The following is a 10,034-nucleotide window of genomic DNA, read 5'->3' as shown; positions in this document are numbered from 1 at the left end:
GAGACTTCCAAGTTTTTCACCACCTTGATTTTGCCCCTAACTTTTGCTTCATTGAACAATCTGTGCTCAATCTGTATTCAGACTGTTTCATGGTGGAATGCTCCTGTTCAAAATCTCAGTCAACAAACCATAACTTTGCTTTAAAAAAAGTTAGCGTTCTATTCTTCTGCTGTCCCTTGACTTTCACTATTTTCATAATACGCATGTCTAGATTCACAAAAGGCCATGAATTGCTTTAACCATTTTAAAAATAGCAATAAAAATAGCACTTAGACTTAAATACCTCATTTTACCAGCCTCGGAAGGATGGAAGGCTGGGTCAAACTTGAGCCTGGTGAGATTTGAACTGCCAAATTGCAGGCAACTGGCAGTCAGCAATAGCCTACATTACTGCATTCTAACCACTGCGTCAGGAGAGTACAGGTAATCCTTGATTTATAACCATTTGTTTAGTGACTGTTCAAAGTTACAAGAGCACTGAAAAAAGGGGACTTATCACTGCTTTTCACTTAACTGCTATAGCATCCCCACAGTTACGTGATCAGAATTTGGATGCTCAGCAACCGGCGTATATTTATGATGGTTGCAGTGTCCTGCGGTCATGTGATCACCTTTTGCAACCTTCTGGCAAGTAAAATCAATGAGGAAGCCAGATTCATTTAACAACTGTGTTACTAAACAACTGCAGTTATTCATTTAACAACTGTGGCGAAGTCGTAAAATGGGACAAAACTCACCTAACAACAGTCTTGGTTAGCAACAGAAAGTTTGGGCTCAATTGTGGTTGTAAGTCAAGGATTACCTGTAAACTGGTATTGATTGATCAACAGTTGTCTCTGCCTAGCTATTAGCCAGAAAGGACTTGCCTGCCAGTTCTCTGTCAACTCTGTATATAACTATGTGCATAGCAGATAAAGAAAGACGAAGGCTCAATCAGTCTCATGTACATGTTAAACTGGCATGAGAATGTATGGGATGAAAAGTTGATTGGAAGAGGCCTGACACTTCCATACCTTTTTTTAAAACCTTGTTCTTTGCATCTGTATTGCAGTTAGAGAGATTGATGTGGGAGGAGAGGCTGCTCTTTGAGGGCTCTATATGTTTAAAGTTTTAATTTTTGTGCTTGTTTGTTGACTTCTGGATCTAAAATTTAAGGGGTTGCTGTTTTCAGTTCTAAGGTTATTGCTGAAAGCCTAAGATGATCATTAATCATAAGATTTAATTCTAAAATATGTAAAATTATACTCATTACCCCATAATCTGAAGAATTTGATATACTGAGACTTTATGTAATAGTAGTAGTAGTAATAGTTGCTGTTTGGTTTTTTTTAGACAGCAGAATAACATTTTTTTACTTAAAAGAATCTTCGAGTTTGGTGACTTACATCTTAAGAGCTTTTCTCAAGTTGATATCTTCTTAATATATTGGATTAATTCCTATAATTCCCAAACTATTTGTCATGTCAGCTGGGGAATTGTGGAAGCTGAAGTCCAACACATTTGGAAGATACCAACTGGGGGAAGATTAGCTGAAATAGTTATCTTATGTCCTTAGTTTTAGGACTTTAGTCTCCTACAGATTAGTAAAGGGATTAGTAGGATTAGTTAGAAGTAAAGGTCTCCAGCTATTTCAAATCAAGAATTTATTGTGTCTGCACTTTCGTACTTGCTTACTCTGAAAGGGAATACAGGTCGTCCTCGACTTAAACTACAACTGAGCTCAAAATTTATGTTGCTAAGTGAGACATTTGTTAAGTGAATTTGGTCCCATTTTATGACCTTTCATGCCACAGTTGTTAAGTGAATCACTGCGGTTGGTAAGTTACTAACATGGTTGTGAAGTGAATCTGGTTTCCCCATTGGCTTTGCTTATCAAAAGGAAACAAAAGCTGACTCCTTTGTGATCTTCTGACCCTGGGACACTGCAACCATCATACATATGAGTCAGTTGCCAAGCATCCAATTTTGATTGTGTGATTAAGGGGAGGCTGCCAGTGGTGGGCTGCTGCAGGTTTGGGCGAACCGGTAGTTCCGACTATCAGCTGGCCCTGCCCGCCCACCCTCACTCTATCCTGTCCTATATTTCCTTCTTTCTGGCTCTGCTGATCTGCGCGGCATAGCTGATTACCATGCCTCGGCATTTCTACTTACTGGGGCTGCCGTAGCAGGTAAACAGCTGAGCTTCAAATTGCTGTATTTTGAACGCTGCACCCATGCGCATTTAGTGCATGCACACACAAAGCACATGCTCATAGAACTGGTTGTTAAACTGGTTGCAGCCCACCACTGGAGGCTGCAATGGTTATAAGTGTGAAAAACAGTCATAAGTCTCTTTTTTTCAGTGCCGTTGTTACTTTGAATGGTCAGTAAATGAACTTTAAGTGAAGGACTACTGTAGCATGAGGGGTATATATGTACAAATTCATTTTGACTTCAAGCTTCTATAAACAAGGTTCTTGTTAATGTAGTTAGCTTTGTTATCATACTTCTAAAGGGAAAAGACAATACTTGAACCTTTCTATTAAGTGAATAAAAGTAATTTGTGATAAACTGGCAAATCCTCAGAACTGTGATGTCCATCGGGTCACAGCTGAACAATAAAATTGCGATGCAGAGGATTTACTCCTGAGATAATACAAAGCTCCATATTGAAGGCTAACTCACAATTGAAGGCTGGCGTAAAGTGAAACGTGCTTGAACCAGAGAGTGGCGCGAAAGAGCTACCCAGGACTTTTTCTGATTGCTCTTGTGAACAATGAGCAAGAGGAGAAAGAAAGAAAGAAAAAAACCCAGCTCAATTCAAGGCACTGACAAATGGCATGCAAATATTGGCAGACTGTGATTAAAGCAAAAAGCATGCTCAGGGGGAAACTATCCCAAATCTTTGTTTATAACAACTCCCCTTTGTTGTCATTCCATTTACAGAATCAATGCTAGAATGAATGGATGTCAAACGTTTCAGAAAAAAGGAGGGTTTAATTCTTGGCTCAGTCACAGGCACAACAAACAGTGCTATCAACAGAGCAGCAGGCAAAAATCCATTTCTTTTGCTTCCAGAGAAAGGCCATACTCTTCCTTTCTCCTCCCCCCCATCCCCCACCCCAAAAAAGGCAAGAGAGCAAACAATTTTGTAAACAGCTTTGTTTAGGTATGTTTAGATTTGGATACCTTATTCTGGCTTTGCAGTCCTTTTACCTGACTGGCCGATCGCAAAAATGTAGCCATAACTGCCTCTCCAAAAACCTTGTGCTTTGATTTTGTTCCAGTCAGTTCAGTGAACATTTTAATTTGAGTGAAGCCCAGCTTGTAATAAGCTTTCAGTTTGTGCTCCACGTCACCCTTTGCCTGCCCTGCATGGAACTAAGATTGCCCACGATGAACAAGTGCTGAATCAGAAGGACAAAAATCAGAAAAATCCTCAGAGGTCAAGATTTTTCATCTGTGGTTTTTAAAACTGAGTTTTGCCTGCTTCCACTTTTGAATGAATCCGTCCATTGTATCCATGAACCAACTCCACAGCTCCTTTTCTGATGGTTTTATAATGCCTCAAGGGCAAATCATAAAAGGGTGGGGGTAATTAAAAGGGAATTTTCTGTAGGAATAAAAGAAAATTGGGAAGCGGCATCATTATCACCATCACCACAGCTGTAACTTATAAGCAACATCAGCTGTCCTTAACAAAGCCATAAATAAACTTCTGATATATAACACTGCTAATATATACGATTAAAATAACTTTTAGACCCTTTCTAGAGGGCAGTTGGCATTCTGGGCTTTCGAGAACCCGAGGAAAAACATTAGCAGATTTATTTATTTATTTCCCACCTGTATTATTTTTACAAATAACTCAAGGTGGTGAACATATCCAGTACACTTTCCTCTTCCTTTTCTCCACACGACAACAACCCTGTGAAGTGAGTTGGGCTGAGAGAGAGTGACTTGCCCAAAGTCACTCATCTAGCTTTCATGGCGAAGGAGGGACTTGAACTCGTGGCCTCTTGCTTTCTAGCCTGGCGCCTTAACTATTAGACCAAACTGTTTACAATAATACTGTATTTAATACAATACAATGCAATAATACAAAAGTAGTTTACGATAATATCGCAGGTGTACTTACGTACTGTATCCCTCCTTGATCAGGAAAATGATTAGCCACTTCTCAGGTGCATCAACAAGAGTTCAGCAGAAAGATCAAGAAAATACTGTCTATAGTATTGACTTAAAAGATATGTGGGATGCTACAGCAATGTATCCAGTTACCAAACTTCCAATAACCCAATCTTTTATTTTCCCTTTCAAGAAATCTGTTTAAAGAAGACCATGAAAATCTTATACTACAGTTGTAAGCAGTTGCTAAAGGCCTTATACAGTACTTGGTGGCAAAGCCTTAAGGCAGGACATTTTGTGGACTGAGAGGTGGGATGCTAATAGAAATGGAGGATAGAATTTTCATTTTGGTTTTCCTGGGATTTCCAGAGATATTTGATCTGTTTATCTTTTTTTAAGCTCTGAGCATAGCAATAGCAATAGCACTTAGACTTATGTACCGCTTCCCAGTGCTTTACAACCCTCTTTAAGGGGTTTACAGAGTCAATATATTGCCCCCAACAATCTGGGTCATTTTAGAGACTTCAGAAGGATGGAAGGCTGAGTCAATCTTGAGCCTTTCGGAATCAAAGTCCTGGAGTGAGCAGTGAGTTAGCCTGCAGCACTGCATTCTAACCACTGCGCCACCACAGCATCCCTAGGATTAATTTATATCCAAATATATTGTGGGGGGAAAAATCAATAACTGTAGTTGGAAACAGCTCCAAAGGGCATAGAAAATGGGATTGGGGTCCTGAGAATTCAGCTAGAAGCAGGTTTCTGGATGGTTTTCACCCGATTTCTTCCTTTACTTTAAAGAGCTTATCTAGAAAACAGAACCAGGTGTATGCCCTTTATTGAAATGCCTCTTTTTAAAGCTACTGATGAATCTGGGGGGGGGGGGGGGAAGCTGCGGGGAAGCTTTTGCACATGTGATTCCTTAAAAATAATGTGACTGTTTTAAGAATTTCATGGAGCTGGGCTGGCCTATTGGCTTCACAAGGAACAGAAGAATGTGCTTGTGCAAGATGCAGTGCGCTTCTTCCAAAGACATTTCAAAGTTGGCCTAACCTTAATAATTATTACTCAAAGTGCAGTGAATTTGTTTTGGTGCTCTTTGGAATGATGTAAAGTATACGCAGCCTTGGCGAAGTAGTTAATGAAGCTGAGGAACTATTGTTGACAAGAAGAAAGGAAAAGTGGCCGATGGTTCATCTTACAAGGTTCTTGGTTCAAAAAGAGAAAAATCAATGGAAAGTTGCACTTATACCCTTATCTACTTTCCCTATGGAGCAAAATCAACGCATCGGTTTTCTTTGGTATTGATTCTCTGAATTCAGATATGTCATATTGCATGACTGGAATAATATTCAAAGAAGTATCATCCTACCGCCCGCCCACCCCCCCTCCACCTCCAAAAGCATAAATTGGATCAAATGAATAAATTAAACTAGAAGGATTTAAATTCTATGTGTATCACTTTGTAGTTGTATTATGATTAATTTTATAAAAGAACAAACCTCTAAATGATCACATTCTGGCCCATGCCATGCTGTCACATCCATAATGTTTGCTATGAATTACATTGCATTGTTTCATAAGGCATGGGGGAGAATAAAATTAGATAATTGTTACATTAGAGATCCAGAAGAAGTCAAAGTTCTTACTAAATCTCTGATACCAGCAATGCAATGCTGGTCAAGTTTGAAGGGCAGAAGTTCCTTGTGACAATCTCAGTTATGCATGATATATGTAAGTCAGTGGTGGGTTTCAATTTTTTTTACTACCAGTTCAGTGGGTGTGGCTTGGTGGACGTGGCATGGCTTGGTTGGCGTGGCAGGGGAAGGATACTGTAAAATCTCCATTCCCACCCCACTCCAGGGGAAAGGTACTGTAAAATCTCCATTCCCACCCCACTCCAGGGGAAAGGTACTGTAAAATCTCCATTCCCACCCCACTCCAGGGGAAGGTTACTGCAAAAATCCCCTCCCGATCAGCTGGGACTTGGGAGGCAGAGAATAGATGGGGGCGAGGCCGGTCAGAATTTTTACTTCCGGTTCTCCAAACTACTCAAAATTTCTGCTACCGGTTCTCCAGAACTGGTCAGAACCTGCTGAAACCCACCTCTGATGTAAGTGGAAAGACTCAGTATTTCAAAAGAGAATGGGAAGTTAGAGATAGGAGCTCCCCCCCCCAATGCAAATAGGAGTTATTCTATTTGCATTAGTGAGTTAATTAATTAGAAATTAATAAAGACATTTTAAAGGAAACTAAAGATTGAAGCCGTTTTATGTTAATGGCATAAGGGGCAATATATATAATGCTCAATTTATAAGATATTCATTAGATCAGTGTAATTGCAATCTTAAACATAGATACGTGGAAGTAAACTTTATTGAAAGCAGTGGTGCTTAATTTGGTGCCAAGCCCAGGCTACCATTGATGATTATTAAGCTGTGAAAAAGAATGTAAAATGAAAAATATAATGTCCTATGGGGCAGGAAGTCCTTGTAAGCACTGAAGAAAGTTTCCATGGATACTCACAGCATACCTCATTCATTATCTACTCCAGGAAAGATAAGACTTTGAATAGAGCACTTCTTGTTTAGTCTTAAGAATAGATAACAAGTTTGGGCAGTCCATTTTTTGAGGAACATGTTTCTCGAGGATAATTTGATAGTTACAGAATTTGACATTTTAGGAACAAAATCCTAAGGGCAGACAAAGCAAGTTGGATTGATTGATTGATGCATACAAGGCTTTATGTGTTTAGCTTTTAAAGGTCTAATTTGGAATCTCTGTATATGCAACCATCTTGAACTGACTCAAGGACTGTGGGTCAGAGAAGGGAGAAGAGAATGCTGAGCCATTAAAAGAAAAGATATCTGAGTTCTTGGAAAGTAGAATATGTGAGAAAGGAACTCAAAACAATTTCAGCTTGATTGTGGTAGGTATAGGTGGAAGTAGATAGAGGGTTTGACAGTGGTGGCATTCAATTTTTTTTACTGGTTCTGTGGGCGTGGCTTGTTGGGCGTGGTGTGGCTTGGTGGGCGTGGCAGGGGAAGGATACTTCAAAATCTCCATTCCCACCCCACCCAACTAACCTGCTTTCCAGCTCCGTTCTCCTGTGCAGGGCAACAAAAGAAGAGCCAGCCGATCAGCTGGGACTCCGATCAGCTGGGACTTGGGAGGCAGCGAATAGATGGGGGCGGGGCCAGTCAGAGATGGTATTTACTGGTTCTCCGAACTACTCAGAATTTCCTCTACAGGTTCTCCAGAACCTGTCAGAACTGGCTGAATACCACCTCTGGGGTTTGACAGGTTTCCAAGATTCTCTTGCAATATTCTATCACATTAAATTACATTCTAAGACTCCTAATGTCAGCTTGTAGTACTAGCTCTGTCTTTACTGTAAAGTTGCATTAACAGAATCTTGCAAAATTGAAAGTACATTTCTTCACCCTTGCCTTGACCAAATAATCAGGGAAGGGTTGCCACGCTCTCCTTGCTTCTGCAGCCTAAGCTGTCTTTTGTCTGACTTGCCTGCAGTTCTTCCTCCTGTCCACCAAGGTCATTCCCACATGCCATTATATCTAGTGATTCCTGTTCTCTAACCTTGCCTGCTTCATAGACTTAACCCCACAATTTCCTGCTGGTTCCAGGCTCTATTTCAAGATGTCACAGCATTTATGCTTTGGGGGGGATACTCTGCAGATGTATGAAACTTTTTACCTGTTTGAAGTTCCTTACAAGGAAATAAAGATGGGAAAATATGTGCCAAAAATAGCATGTTTATTAAAAGCCTAATGCCACCTGCAGTCTATACATATAATTCTCCTAAGAGAGCCTTTATAATCCATCAGGAGAGCTGATCCCTGCCAAATGCCATGAATTTACCAAAAAGTGAAAACTCCTTGAAGAAATAAGTCTCAAGCTGCCACAAAGCATTCCTTTCATCTACTATTACTTTTTGAGCTTTGGCATGTTGCCTTTATGGGTAAATGATATCATGATATATTTCAAATGAAACTCAAGAAAAATAATATCTGTGGATTCAGGCAAAATGCCCATATAAATGCCCCGATTATTCGACCTGTGTACTTTAGTAGAACCACAATTTCTGAGCTGCAAAACTATTGAAAAGAACCAAAAAGTCCAGTTGCCTCTTGAAAAAGCACTTTTGGGACAACCATGACCTGGATGACTTGAGAATCTCCATAGATATTGAAAAGATCTGCTGCCATCTAGTGGTCATTTGGAAATTTGCAAACCAGATATGGTTGTCCTAAATTTCATCATTTTTTCGTAGGGTCACATCTAATTTTGGAATTATTAATAGTAACTGTGATCTAATGATTTCTTCTCTTCCCATACTTTAATTTAAACTATGTATTGTGTGAAGTACTGTTAGTACTAATATTACCTTTATCTCTCTTCCTTGATTTTGATCGTCAATATATTGCATATTCTGTGACATTGCTGTATAGGGAATTATATAATGCCTGCATTGAACAACACTTCTGCCTCTTTATAAGTAAGTGCAATGTGCCTGATTTTAATATGTGTATAAAAATATAACTTCACAATATACAACTGATATTGCAAACCAACTTTTGGGGGTGGCAGGTTTATGATTGTCATCAATTATCCATGCTAAATTCTACCCACATTTTCTCCTCTGCAGCTTCATTTTTCTGGAGAAGACTCTATATCTAATCCCTATATTTTCTCCTTTTTAGAGTTCCCAAAGTCAAACAGCAAATCCATTACTGAATACACAAACTATATAAATGTGAGAGGCAAAATGAAACTTGTAACGCTTCTTTAATGCAAATTGAGCATCTCAATACATCTTGAAGCAGGTGATTTAAAAGTGAAGGATTTATTTTTGACATACCAACATTTATATATTGCTGACATTTGTGAAAGGCTCAGGGCTCTTTCCCCTCGCCCCTTCTTAATTGAATTGCTCTTGTTCTGAGATAGAGCAGCAAGCAGTACAATAGCCAGAGGGCGTAAGAAGCATATCATCACCCATTTTCTTCTCTTTAGATCCAGATAACCAGCAAAACTGCATAGAAAGCCACTTTTATGGATATTTTTTGGTACTAAAGCCTATCTAGTAAACTAGGACCAGTAATGAGGGGTTCACAAATAGCACTAAATGCCTGTAGCTCTCAAATCCTGCCCCTACCTCTTTGCTTGCTCTAGAGATGCCTTTGGCTTAAAATGACATGATTTCTCATCATTTTAAGGTGGATATGTCACCAGGACTAGCAATTATTGTATACAATGCAATATTGGCATTTTGTACATCCAATCCCAACTCCATCCGTAGGGGATAACTTAAGAAAGGTAAGGCTTTCCTATCTGTAGATTTCACTTGGTGATAAACTACCTTTTGAAGAAAGAGAGGCAGGAAATTCTCCAGTCTCTTAACTACAGAAACTTGCCTAACATATAATATGCTGGGTTAGTGGCATCATGCGAAGCCATGGTAGCACAGTGGTTAGAATGCAGTATTGCTGGCTAACTCTGCCCACCATCTGGAATTCAAGGTTGACTCAGCCTTCCATCCTTCTGAGGTCGGCAAAATGAGGACCCAGGTTGTTGGGGGCAATAGGCTCACTCTGTAAACCACTTAGAGAGGGCTGAAAAGCAGTATATAAGTCTAAGTACTATTGCTATTACTCTTATCCATCTCTTCCCATTTACCCTAGTGATCAGGCTCTTAACATACAGAGACAATGCAAGTCTCTTTACAAGGGTCCTTTTGATGATTCCTGAAAAAGAGACATCTTTCGCCCTTGCCATTTTGAGAGAAACCTATAGAAAAGGGGAGAAATTATCCTCCCCCCCTCAAAATCTTCCCATGCTATAGAAGAATAATGTAGCTTGGGTTATGAAATGGAACAAGGAGAGGGAAAATGGCTGCTCTGGGAAAGTAG

The sequence above is a fragment of the Ahaetulla prasina genome, chromosome 1 (genome assembly GCF_028640845.1).
Source record: "Ahaetulla prasina isolate Xishuangbanna chromosome 1, ASM2864084v1, whole genome shotgun sequence".
Lineage (NCBI taxonomy): Eukaryota > Metazoa > Chordata > Lepidosauria > Squamata > Colubridae > Ahaetulla > Ahaetulla prasina.
This window is presented reverse-complemented; position numbering follows the sequence as displayed.